Source organism: Echinops telfairi, unplaced genomic scaffold, assembly GCF_000313985.2.
Source record: "Echinops telfairi isolate 266 unplaced genomic scaffold, ASM31398v2 ScPeMD7_23;HRSCAF=83, whole genome shotgun sequence".
Taxonomy (NCBI): domain Eukaryota; kingdom Metazoa; phylum Chordata; class Mammalia; order Afrosoricida; family Tenrecidae; genus Echinops; species Echinops telfairi.
The window spans coordinates 42,203,534-42,216,404 of NW_022103920.1; the positions used below are offsets into that span (position 1 = coordinate 42,203,534).

A 12,871-nucleotide genomic window follows, 5' to 3' on the forward strand; every position below is an offset into this window, starting at 1 on the left:
ACCCCTATCATCTGATCCTGTTGAAAAGGTGCTGCCAAAGAAAATAGGATAAACAAAACGATCATGATTATCCGTGTTTCTACTGTAGTATTGCATGTCCACTAGGAGCTCTTGAGGCACCATGGTTAGGTGCTCCCTTGCTAAGCTCAGATGGGTGGTTCTAACCCATCAGCACCTCTCGGGAGAAAAGCCCTGCACATCTGCTTCTGTCAAGATGTACAGCTTAGGAAACGCTATGGGACAGTTTCTATCCTACAGGGTCCCGTGAGTCAGGATCAGCTCGCAGGTGTATGACAATGCGTATTGAAAGGCTTTCTTTTTACAGTTTAAGTAAAGAAAAACACACTAGAAAATATTATGCTCACTCAACAAGTGTTCAGTATTCATTGTGTGGAGCAAGGATCAAAACATGGGGAATTCAGCATGTAGAAAGCAAAATCTTTGTCCTGGTAGAACTGACAACGTATTGGGAATCAGTAGCCATCAGACAAATGCATTTAGCAGGGAGCAGGAAATGCAGTGAAACAAATAAAACAGATCAGCAAGTGAAGGTTTCTGGGAGTGTGATCATTGGCAGATTTGAATTGTGCAAAAGGATAGCCAGAATAGTTGGGGTTAAGTCAGTGTCCAGGCTAGGTGATCTTTGACTTCTTAGATGGGAAATGCTGTTCAGAATGTCTGAGTTTGCAAGTTAACTGGAAATTAAGGCCAAAACAACGAGAAGTGGTACTGAACCACAAAAAAGTAGGCAGACTTTTAGTATCCAAGTGCCCCTGCTATAAGTTATGTCTTCAATAGTTGGCTGATTGATTGAGCAATAATCTTGTCTTTTCACTTTCCTACAAAAGTGGAAAATTGCATGTTGTCTATTGATTTTTATAAATTGTATGTACATTATCTTATTTAAATCAAACCAGGGATAAAAACTAATAGGCTTTTCAGTTGTGATTTTAAATTGAGTAAATTGGTTAATTGACCTGTCTAATGTTAAAATGAAGTCCTTGATAAAATTATGGCTACATATCTCTCTTATAGTTAAGGATACAGTTATATAGAATGAAGCTTTGTCCATTAAAAAGTAGGCATAATTTACAATTTTTCAGGGGCCCTGGTGGTGCTATTAGGTAAGCTTTGAACTGCTAACTAGAGGGCCAATGGTTCAAATCCACCATTTGCTCTACAGGAGAAAGAGGAGGCTCTCTGGTCCTGTAAAGGATTTGTAGCCTCAGAAACACTACCTAGGGTAACTATGAGTAGGAATTGACTCAATGACAGTGGAGATTGGTATTTTATAGTTGTAAGGATTATTTCTTTATAGTAACATGGTCATAGTAGAAAGATTGCTTCACAAAGATTTATAATCCATTATGGAATTCATTAATTAGAATACAAATGTGGTTTACACTGGTATCTTAAACTTAATATTTATTGCAGTATTATATCCGGGTAATTCTGTCAACATTATTTGAATTCTGCAACTTGGAAAAATGTTAAAATGCTAGCTTTTTTGAATGGAGATTTTAAAAATCATTCTGAGAGCCCCTTAAACAGTTTTAAAAAATAAACAACAAAAAGATTTTTTCGGAATAAGATAATTCTCTGTTTTCCCAGAGAACCCAGTTAGAAAATAGTCAACATTGATTTGGTGAAAGATAGTTATGAGTTAGTATAGAGGGGAAAGGAAAAGTATACATTTAATAAATATGTGTTAAGAGGGTCCATAGAAAATGTATTCATACCACATTACAGTGTAGCACTCTTTAATAAGGTAGGGGGGAGGCAGAATGGCCCAGCACCTCATGATCACCTTCTGATATCAAGTGACCTCTTGGTGGGGGGCCTGATCAGGCCAGAAAGCCTACCTCAGGAGCCCGAGCTTCGAGTTTGCCGTACTTGCTTGTTTTCTTGGTGTTCGGTGCCATGAAGTCGGCTTTGACTCTCAGCCACTCTGACAACAGAATGAAAGACTGCCCGGTCCTGCACGCCTCATCATCGCTGTTGAATTTGAGCCCAGGGTTGCAGCCACTGTGTCAATCCACTTCATCGAAAGTCTTCCCCATTTTCTCTGACCCTCTGTTTTACCAAGCATGATGTCCTGTTCCAGGGACTGGTGTCTTCTGACGACACATCCAAAGTACATGAGAGTAAGTCTTGTCATCCTCATGTCCAAGAAATATTCTGGCGGTCCTTCCAAAACAGATGTATTTGTTCTTCATGTAATCAAATGGTGCTTTGAATGTTCTTTGCCAATACCATAATTCAAAAACATCAATTATTTTCCACTACTTCCTTACTCGTTCTCCAACTTTGATGTACATATGAGACCATGGAAACAATTGGCTTTGGTCAGGTGCTCTTCGGACCTCTGTGGGGAGAAGGAGAGAGAGGGGTCCCCCACAAATCATCACAGGTCCGGTAGGCGCAATTGTACAGCGATAATAAGATTATAGTAAAGCCATAGAGAGCATGATAGAGGAGAGGTTGGAATAAATGGAGTCAGACACAATTCATGGTAGCATGCTCACCTCAGCCCTGCTTGGTAGTCCTCATGGGGGGAACCTGGCCACTAGAGCAGAAGCAGCCTCGGAACCCAAGAACAGGGAGCCTCCCAGGCCCCCAGGAGCCGGTGAGGTCCTCTTCTTTATTGCTCACCAATCATTATATCACTTTAGGGGGCCATGGTTACAGAATCACACATCACAGGAAGGGGCAGTACAATAGGCATACACATTGCAGGAAATGGATCTATGATAGGCATGTAACAGGAAGGGGTTGAGCTAGGGGTGTGCCCATAGGAACGGGAAGGTCTAGCGGTATACATGTGACAAGATGGGCGGACCCAGATTCATGATGGCAGCCTAACCCTGGTCATCCTTGGGCGGGTTTGACCTCTCTGGTGTCTCCTACAAGGAAACAGACAACTACTATCCTTATCAGAAGGGAGTGGGCCCTACTTGTTGTGGGATAAACAGTGGTGTCTGCTTGGTCTAGATGGCTGATAGCTCTTAGGGAAAATGACCCCTAATGTACTCCTGATGACCTCCAAGTGTATAGTCATTCTCGAGCAGCTAGGTCTGGCATCTATTTGGGGGAGACAACTTGGGAGAAATCCTTCTGTTTCCCACAGACCTCACCGTGACACCTTGGCTCTTGAAGAGGTCTCGTACAGCAAATTTGCTGAATGTGCTACCTTAATTGATTTCTTGGCTGCTCCTTCCATGAGCGTTGTTTGTGGATCCAAGTAAATGAAATGCTGGACAGCATTGCCTTTTACTCAGTTTTACATGCTGTTGCCTATTGGATTCGGTAGGAGGACTTTGGTTTTGTCATATAGAGTTGCAATATGAGTTCATACATGAATTTTCATTCATATTTGAGTTGCAATTCATACTAAAGGCTGCAAACCTTGATCTTCATCAGCAAGTGTTTCAGGTCCTCTGAGTTTTCAGAAAGCAAGCTGTTCCATCTGCATATTGCAAATTGTTAATCAGTCTTCCGCCAAGCATGATGACACATTCTTTGTCATATAATCTAGCTTCTCAGATTATTTTCTTAGCATAATGATTGAATAGTTAGGGTGAAAGTATACAGACTTGTAGTAGTTACATATTCTGTTGTCAATTTGAGACTATTAAGAGTGAAGGGGTAGAATTTAGCCCATCAGTCAGGTCGCAGTTTGATGACCTCACATGGAGGCGCTAAGGAGAAAAATAGCTCACTAGAGGTGGGACACATGCTCACTCCATGTGAGACATTCCTGCTGACAAGACAAGTGGAGCTATGTTAGACCCCTGGAGCTGGAAGAGCCACATGGAGAGCCACACCAGCACTGAGATGCTTCCACCACCATGGTATCTACAGGACTTTCCACCCACTGGCCTGTGATCTTCCTGTATTTGGCGTCATTACATGTGTTGTGTGAGTCTGGAGAGGTATTTATAGATTGGTATTGGACATATGGGTTAATATCGGATTTATGGACTTGATCTGGACTGAGCTGGGATGTTTTCTTAATATACATATAAAGCTCTTTCTTATACACATATGAGTGTCTTTGAATTTGTTTCTCTATAGTCTACCCAGATTAACCCAAGACTGGGCACACATCTTTCCTGAACATTGCTGGTGTAGCGGTAACTTGTAGGGTTGAAATCCTTAAGGTCAGCAGTTCAAAGCCACCAGCCACTCCCTGGTAGAAAGATGGACCTTTTGACTCCCGTAAAGAGTTACAGTCTTGGAAACTCATGAGGGAGTTCTATAGGATCACTGTGACAAGGTATCCACTCAATGGCAGTGCGTCTGGTTTTGGTTTTGTGCTCCCTACTTCTGTTCAAACGACTGCCGCTTGGTCCATATGCAGGTTCATGTAAGCACAATTAAGTCTTCTGGAAGTCCCCTTCTTCCCAATGTTATCCACAGTTTGTTCTGATCCACACGGTCGAGTGACTCTGGATGGTCGATAAGACATAAGTAAGCATCATTTTAGTATTCTCTGCTTTCAGCCATGATTCATCTGACGTCAGCAATGTTACCCCTTTTTCAAGTCCTCTTCTGATTCCTATTCAAGTTTCTGACAGCACTCTGTACTTCTTAAACCATTTGAATGATTTTCAGCAAAATATTAATTGAGTATTAATGATCTTTCCATAGGCAGGTGTGCTGGATTTTTGCAGTTGGTTCTCCATTAATTCCTGGAGCCTTGTTTTTAGAATTGCATTCAGGATGGCTTGAACTTCTTCCTTTAGTACCATCATTCTTGATCTGCGTTACCTCGTGAAATGGTTTGTCATCAACCAGTTTTTTATGGTACATATAATTCTTTGTGTTCTTTCTAACTTATTTTGATGCTCCCTGCATTATTCAATATTGTGCCCATATAACTTTTCAATATTACAATTTGGGGTTAAATTTGTGTCTTCAGTTCTTTCGATGTGCTGGGCATGGTCTTAGTTTCTGAACCTCATCTTGCAAGGCCCATTTCACTGTAATGCTTTATGCTGTGTTCTCGTTTGCCTTTTGAAATTTTCTGTTCAGCTCTTTTATTTCATTATTTCTTCCATTTATTTTTGATACTTTACCTTCAAGAACAAGTTTCTGAGTCTCTTCTGACATTCATTTGTTTTTTTCTTTCATTTTTTTCCTGTCTTTAATGACCTTTTTTTTTCTTCGTGAATGATGTTCTTGATGTCTTCCCACAACTCATAGGGCCTTCCGTCATTAATGTTCAATGCAGCAAATCTGTTTGCAAAATTCAGGTGGGATATGCTCCAGGTCATATTTTGCTTCTTGTGAACTTGTTTTAATTTTACTCATCTTCAATCCAAATTTGCATGTAAGCCATTGATTGTCTTTTCCACAGTTGACCCCTTGTCTTGTTTTGGCTGATGATATTGGACTTCTCCATGATCTCTTTCCACAGATATATTCAATTCGAGGCCTCTGAAGTCTACCTTGTAGTCACAGCTCATGTGGTTGGAAAAAGGTGCAGCGTCTAAGGAGTTACTGGTCTCACAAACTTTTTATCAGCGGTAGGAAGATGAGGCTGTCTGCCCTTGTTACTCTGTGACAGTCTCAGAAACCCCAAGTCCAAACCAACTCATTGGAATTGTTTTTTTGTTTTATAACAATTATACAGACCTTAAGAAATTTGCCTCTTCTTGTTGAATTTTTTCCCCACTGCTCTACTCCCAGGATAGCCTCTTTTTAATCAATTAGCCACCTCTATTCGTTAATTGATGTATTTATCAGTGGTGCTAACAAACAGGTTAGTTAATCATTTGGACCTCAGTTTTCATTTCTTGATTGAACTTCAACCAGTTCCAACAAAGATTAGTAAAACGGCCCAGCGTGGAAGAAGCCACAGGGAGAAAAACGTTCCAGAGCTCCTCTGATGTGCCAGCGATTCCATTTCATATTACTTCACCAACAAGTGCCATTAGGTGTTTGCTCCTTTTTCTAGGATTGATTAATAAATCAAAATTACTGAATCATGGATAAAATATATTAAATTGTATGAGCTCCGAAAGCCTTGGACGTAGAAAACAGTCCGGTGGAGTATCTGCTGTTCTTCGAGCCTTTTAAATGAGGAAATGGACACAAAGGACAAAGATCTTTCCCAATTTCACAAAGCTGAGAAATGCCAAGGCCCAGGTTCGTACCTCGCAGCTGTCCTCAGGGCTCAGTCTCCTGATCCAGGTATTATAATTCCTCTCTGAAAACACCGTGTGTCAGAAGGAATTCCACTCTAAACAGAGAAGAATAAAATTATGAAGAATTACCAATAATGCTAACAAGCATTCTATATATTAGCATGTAGAGTTCCTCGATATGAGAAGAACTAAACAACATCTGGTTAAGGCTGGATGATACATTCTAAGATGCACCCAGCTAGCCGTAAAATATTTTTTTATTAACTCATTACATGGCAATTTTTAAATGAAGATTTTTCTGTAAGATTACAGTTTCATTAGATTTCTTCCTGAACATAAAAATGTGTTTTTCCCCTGTAGGACAAAGTGCTAATGTGCTTAAATATTCAAAAAGAAAGTGTTAATCAATTTAAAGAGATAAGATAATAACTTATTAAGAAGAGATTATGTTTGAGCAACTATTTGAAAAATTGAGAGTGGTTTTCTACGTGGCTTATGACCATTTTGTATGATCTTGCAAACTGTTGATTTCCAATTATACTGGACCATTGTGCTAAGACTTTACTAATAAGTAAAGTAATGCATCTGGCTATCATTTCTCACATTATTTTCTCTGGCTGATAGAAGGATTCAAATTGTACTATAATTATGCATATAATTTGGCTCTGATATTTTAATTCTGTTTTAGTTACCTACTGATGGCTTAACAACAACAAAATACCACAGTGTGTGACTTTAAAGAACAACAATTTACTGTCTCACAGTCTTGGGGACACCAAATCTAAATCTAAGCTTTGTGGAGGGTCCTTGCTCCTGAGTGACCTGGATCAGTGGCTAATGGAAAATATGATGACGTCAAAGGGCTGAATAGAAACTTTCAAAGGGCAGCCCAAGAAGACAAAGTAAAATATTATAATGAAATGTACAAAGACCTAGAATTAAAAAACCCAAATGGGTTTTCCTAGATCATTTCTATCATCATGCAAACAAGATTCCTCCTTTAAAAAAAAGTTCTTTGGGATCACACCCCGTCCTTCCATTTTACTATTACTCCACATTACAACAAAACGTCTCCAAAGAATTGTCTAGTTATTGTCTCTACTTCCTCACCTCCTATTCTTATTCCCCAGTACCGTTCTCCAGTACTCCACTGACACTACTTCGGAGTGGGTCACTGGAGGCCTCTCTGCTGCCATTTCCATGGAAAACCTTTCCAAATTCATTTTACTTGACTTCTCAGGAGGATTTGTGAAACCCTTCACTCCCATTTCAAGAGGCAGCCCAGGATCAAAGATTAATGATGTTAAAGGAAAAATTCCAAGCTGATCGAAGTCATTATCCAAAAAACAAGGCTCCAGGAGTTGATGAGACACCAAGTTAAATATGTCAACAAGCTGATGAAGCACTGTAAGCACTCATTGGCCTGTACCAAGAAATTTGGAAACAGCTACCTGGCCCACTGATTGGAAGAGATCCAGCTGTACTTGGATCCATTCCAAAGAGAGGTGACCCAGCCTTATGAAACAATGTAATTAATACCTCATGCAAATGAAAATTTGTCGACGATCATTCAACAATGGTTGCAGCAATACATTGACAGGGAACGGCCAGGAATTGATGCTACACTCAGAGGGGTATCATTGCTAATGTTATCTGAAAATCTTGACTGAAAGCAGAGAATACCAGAAAGCTCTTTACTTGTGTTTCATTGACAGTGCGAACATACTCGACCATGTAAACCACAACAAACAATGCAAAGCATTGAAAAGAATGGGGGTTCTTTTCAAAACGAAGCACTGAATTCTGCTTATGCAGAACCTGTGGGTCCAGAGGCAGTTGTATGAAGAGAACCAGGGATTGCTTTCTGGTTTTAAGTCAAGAAAGACATGCATCAGGGTTGTATCCCTTCACCATACCTGTTCAATCTGTATGCTGTGCAAATCATCAGAGAAGCTAGATTCTGTGTAGAAGTATGTAGTAGCATCAAGATTGGGAAGGGAAACAAATGTACTGCCATTTAATCAATTCTGACTCATAGTGACCCTGTACAACAGGGTAGAACCTTGTGGGTTTCGAGCCTGTTTACAGGAGTAGAAGACTACTGATGGTTTCAGACTGCTGACCTGCAGGTTAGCAGTCCAACGTGTAACCACTACACCACCAGGGAGGAAGGCTTATTAACAGCCTGCAATATACAGATGACATAACCTTGATGACATAACCTTGCTTCATTAGCCCTGGGGCTAATGAAGATCAAGGGATGCAGTCTTCAGTATGTATTATAATTCAATGTGCGGAAAAAACCACAACTGGACCAATGGACAACAACATGATAAATGGAGAAAAAAATTGAAATTGTCAGAGATTTTGTCTTGTTTGGATCCACTATAAACACTAATGGAAGCAGCACTCGAGATCAAATGACCACAGCAGTGGACAAATCTGCTACACACGTGTTGAAAAGCAAGGATGTTACTTTGAGGACCAAGGTGTGTCAGAATCAAGCTGTGGTATTTTCATTTGCTCATATAAACGTGAAAATTGGACATTGAATAAGGAAAACCAGAGAACAATCAGTGCATTTGAATCATGGAGCTGTGAAGAATATTGAAAGTACCATGGACTGCCAAAAGAACAAACAAATCTGTCTTGGAAGAAGTACAGCCAGAATGGTCAGCAGTAGAAATGATCTCAAGAACATTGGGCCTGGTCTCAGGAGAGACCATCCCTGGAAAAAGACATCGTGCTGGATAAAATAAAGGGGCAGTGAAAATAGAGAACAATTGTAAAGGTGGCGCAGGGCTGGGTGGCGTTGCGTTTGGTTGTGCACAGGGGTGCTGCAAGTTGGAGCCACCTTTATGGCCCCTGAAAACACCAGTCTTGAGTTTAGCAACCTGGCCTATAACCCACTACATCACTAGGCCTCCTAGTAGTTACAGAGCGATGCATCTGCGTGTTAAGGTATAGGGAAAGCTCTTAAGACAATAATAGGCCAGTATAAAACTCAAAACAGCTCACTGCCATCAAGTCAATACCAACTCTTAGCAACCCTGTAGGCCAATGTCGTTGTTGGTATAAATATCCAGCATTCTATACTGTAGACTTGACTCATCAACCAATAAATATATGTGACCATTATTACAAATAACTCTCACTTTATCTTTACCATTATCAATTTATTTGCTAATTCAAATCAAAAATTGAGATCCAAGACCAAAGGAAATGGCGCCGATGATGTACCCTACACACAAAATAGCCTGTCCTTCTCCAAACTCCGGTTAGTGTCATGATCTGTATGTTTGCAGAACGCCCTGGGCTCAGATTCCTTAGACTCTTGGGGTCCTCCATAAAATTAGAAGCTTATTAATTTTATTTTCAGAGTACTACACTTCAGCCTTTCTGAATTACTTTGTGGGTTCCTTGTATCCCAGGGCTGTAGTGAGGGTGATGAGCACCCGGGACAGTCTCTAAGCTGAGGTCCCTCCCCCCACAGTTTCCAGAGGGGTGGGCAGTGCCAGCAGTGCTGCACCCGCAGGAGCACTCTCCCGCCTCCTTCCTGGCTGCCTCTGTCAGAGGCCTTCATGTTGGTGCCTCATCTGGTAACTCCTGGGCTTGCACCCTAGGACAAGGGCTTCCACCGCCCCTTGTCTGTTGCTTGAGGAAAGATCCTGGTTAACAGAAACTAAAGGTGTGGCCACTTCAAGCGGTGCTCCAGTATGTGCCATACTTGCTGTGTCTTAAAGACACCACTGCTCGTACACTTTTTGTAGATAAAAATGAAAGTGTGTGGACTTGCTTCATTTGCTTGTAAGAAACAAAATGCCTGATTCTTTAGACCAGTGAGCCTGGTTTGCATAGTGGAATATGTGTTGGGCTGCAGTTCAAAACCCCCAGCTCCCCCCGCAGGGAAAGGTGAGGTTTTGACTCCTGCAGTTCTGCTCTGTCCTATGGGGTTGCTAGGGGTTGGAATCGACTCAATGTCAGCGGGGTTGGTTTGGGAAAGCTCATCAATGGCTTTCAAACTGTACTTTGGGAACCATGACCCTAAATGATTTTCCCTCTCAGTAATACCGCTCAAAAATTGTTACTTTGAGTGAAAGATTTCATTAGAGTGATTTGAATCAGGGGAGCAGCTCTGAACACGAGAGGATGCTTTGCACGTGACTTTTGGGGTTGGCTTTCATTTGTTTTTAATTTAAACTTGACAAGTAAACAGCTTTCATTTTAGAGCATTGAGGAAAGAAATACCTGGTACCTATTTATTATTGTCTCCTTGCTGCATGTGGTAGCTCAGCGCCGCAGAATTGGGGTGCAGTCATTTGGGGTGACACTGACCAATGGGAATACAAGAAAGGAGTGAGCACTGATTAATACCCTCCCTCCCTCTTACCCCAGACAGTCATGCAACCATTTTCTCAGGAAAGGATCAGTCTGATACTGGTGACCAGGCTTAGTCTACGTTATAGTAGAGCCGTAGAGGTGGATTTTAGAAGAGATCATGTGGAGAATATTTTCACTCAGTATGTGCAACACAAGAGATGGGCATAGTAGCTACCAAAAATGAGCTCAAACTTACCAGTGGTGGAGAATATGGTGTAGGAACGGACAACTAACAACAATATTTAGCACAACCATACGTGGTGTTGGATGGGAATCGTTTGGTCACTGGACGGGTGCCTTTTGGATTGGTAGTTTGCTGTGAGTGGTCTCAGGCAAGGCTGGTATCCAAAGCTGACTGGGTCCCGGGGAAGGTAGTTGGACATGCTTCTTCCAGCTAGGGGCCATCCCCTCTACTTCTTTTGCCTAAAGAGTGCCTCTGGCTGGCTAATTGCATCTTACACGCCAGTCTTGGCTTTCCCATTGTTCACACTGTGGGAATGTCTGTGCTTTCTTGGCCATCTTTGTACTTGGAAGCCCTTTCAGGTAGCCTGAGCTGGTTCTCTTTCTCGGGTTTACTTTTGGTCCACTGGTGGATGTGCAGCCGTATGCAGAGGAGATTGGGGGATTTTTGAAAGGTTATAAGGGGAGGTGACATGATTCAATTCACTTTTAGAAATAGCACTCTGCCAACAGTGGAGCTGACTACGGGCAGGTGAGGCTAGCGGTGGAGACCAGGGCAAAGTCCAGGAGGAAGATCATGAGATGGTGAGGAGGTAAATTAAACTATACTTGTGTTTTTGATAGGAGAAAACTTAGTGGCTCAGACTTTGAGGAAGAATAAGTCACCTGCCAGGGACCTTTGCCTTTTTTGGGTGTATAATTTAATCCAGGGGTCCTCAAACTTTTTAAACAGGAGGCCAGTTCACTGTCCCTTAGACCCGTTGGAGGGCCGGACTATAGCTTAAAAAAAAAAAAAAAAAAAACTATGAACAAAGTCCTATGCACACTGCACTTATCTTATTTTGAAGTAAAAAAACAAACTGGGCAAAAACACCCAGGGGGCCACGTAAATGTCCTTGGCGGGCCGCATGCGGCCTGCAGGCTGTAGTTTGAGGACGCCTGATTTAATCTCACAACAGTGAGACAACATAAGAAAATGGACAGGAACGAAGTCCTCCTTGTCTTCAAGATCATATATACAGTTCTGCTATCTTGACGTTTAACCGCTTATCTCCTCTCTGAATGCGAAAACAATATACAGGAAATGTTATGATGTCGAGAACAGTTTGGGTTATTCTATCCTTTCCTTTTTCAGGAAGTCATCTTGTACATTTTCCTTTAAGTCCTTACGGTATCTGAAAGGAAGTGCATAGGTACCATTTACATTCTCTAGGCAAATTTGAGCCCTCCTTTAAAATAGCAAGTTCTCTGCCCAGCTTCGCGCTTCGTTGTGTTGACGTTTCTCCCTCCTAATCCTGCCTGCTGCCTGTTCCAGACACAGTTTGCTATTTAAGCAGCTGCTTGTGAAGGGTAGAGTTTAGTTAGCAATGATTAAAATGGCGGAAGGTAGGTTTCTGTTTGTGCTCAAACTGCTGTTTGGCTGTTTTAGCCCATGCGCGAGCTTCGACCATTGAAAATTAGCTGGTTTTGTAGTAAGCACCAGTGAAATAAAATAAACGAGTCTGATTAAAGCTTGGAACCCCTGAGTACTACAAATGGGAAAACAGTCAACAGATGTCACTTGCTGAAACAGAGGCCTCACCAGCAGATGGGTGCAAAGCTAACCATACGTAAAGTACACTATTTCTTCTTTTTTGGTTCATTTGTTTTTAATGTAGTATCGAAAAACCTCAGCAGTATCAGTTACAATAACCTTCTTGTGCATGTTTCCTGGCTGTTTGGATATTCTAAGGAGATCTCTGAAATACAGTCACAATGTGCAAGATAGCATGAACTCATTGAATGTGTCGAAACTCGCTCTTATTTCAAATGCTTAAAATAGTAGTGAAGAGTAATCACCACATATTCACAAAAGGGCATAATATATTTTAAATCTCTAATGTTGAAAAATAACTGCCCCCCATCCAAAAGCCAAAGTAACCGACCACACAGAAAACCCACCGCCACGGAGTGAATTCTGAGGCATTGACACCAGGTGGTTTCCGAGCCTTTGTCAGTCCTGACAGGAGCAGCCGCCCCTCTTTCTCTGCAGAGTTGCAGTTCGCAGCTCGACACCTGATCCACAGCACCACCAGGCCTTCTGAAGGTTGAGCCATCCTGGAGTACGAGAAGCACATCGGCAATAATTCTCGTTTATTCAGTACTTGAATTTTTAAATTATA

General features: G+C 41.5%; 1 protein-coding gene across 2 annotated transcripts in view; it reads left to right on the forward strand.

The window, feature by feature from the left end:
* RELN (reelin) overlaps window positions 1-12,871 on the forward strand; it is a 549,393-nt gene that overhangs the window by 302,440 nt on the left and 234,082 nt on the right. The gene's annotated exons all lie outside the window — the stretch shown is intronic.